Source organism: Coregonus clupeaformis, chromosome 11 (genome assembly GCF_020615455.1).
Source record: "Coregonus clupeaformis isolate EN_2021a chromosome 11, ASM2061545v1, whole genome shotgun sequence".
In the NCBI taxonomy this organism is placed as follows: Eukaryota; Metazoa; Chordata; class Actinopteri; order Salmoniformes; family Salmonidae; genus Coregonus; species Coregonus clupeaformis.
The window spans coordinates 2,707,492-2,708,646 of NC_059202.1; positions in this window are offsets into that span (position 1 = coordinate 2,707,492).

Consider the following 1,155-nt stretch of genomic DNA (forward strand, 5'->3'; position numbering starts at 1 on the left):
ATACAGACTTTTCAAACCAAAGACAAATATTGACAGTTGAGACACTTCTTTGATCTTTTGTTGTTCCGTGATCCCCCCCACCCCCCACCCCCATTCCCTTACCTCCCCACAACCCCTTCGAACACAATTCCCCTTATCACACACTGCCGAACTGACAACTCCAATGCGCCCCCTTATTATTTCCTTAAATAAATGCCATGGGGAGGAAGTCAACAGTTGTGTCTTGTAACAGATTGTGACAAACAGGAAGAACAAGAAGCTAAAAGAGCCATGTAGCCAGAGAGTCATTAGTATTACAGAGGAGGCTGGTGTGAGGAGCTATAGGAGGACGGGCTCATTGTAATGGCTGGAATGCATTCAATGGAACGTATCAAACATATGTAAACCACGTTTGACTCCATTACAGCCATTACAATGAGCCCATCCTCCTATAGCTCCTCCCACCAGCCTCCACTGTAGTAGACCCATGTCAGGGAAACATTCAAATAAAATAAAAAGACAGAATAACAGAAGTATGGAATTCCTGTCCCCACCATCCCTATCGCCCTCCCACACCCACACAAAGGTTACAAGCCTACGTTAGGGTCTCTACATGGACAGCGGTTTTAACAGTTAAACGTGATGATGGCAAGCTCAGATTAATTGTTTAGTCATTATATTGTTACTTGTATTTAATATTCAAGTCAGAGATGTGGTTTAGCAGGAGCTAGGTTGATGTTGTTTTGCTAGTAGGCCTTCTACAGAGGAATGAGTCCATCCATAGTCTGTCTCAAAGGGTTTGTCTATTACATGGGGCTAATCAGCTGCTTTCAATAAACAACCAGCATCACGAGCGACAACAAAGTTAAAAGAAAAGTAAAAAGTTAGGCAATCTTGGACAATAAATCCTACCCTCCCCCCGAAACAAACATTGGACTGACAAACAACACTTTTATTTTAATTTTTCGTACGAAGCTCGTTAAAGCGGATATTGGTGGTTTCCTCCCAAAACTATGGAAAAAGAACACCAGGAGGTGAGTTAGATCTGCCCATGCATCTGAACAGTAGTGAATTACGACAAAGACAACAAGTCAGGTTTTTCCATTTTTCTTATATGCATTTATATCACCAATTCACTGGTCTTTTTTTCCTCTTTTTTAATATTCCTTAAATGTG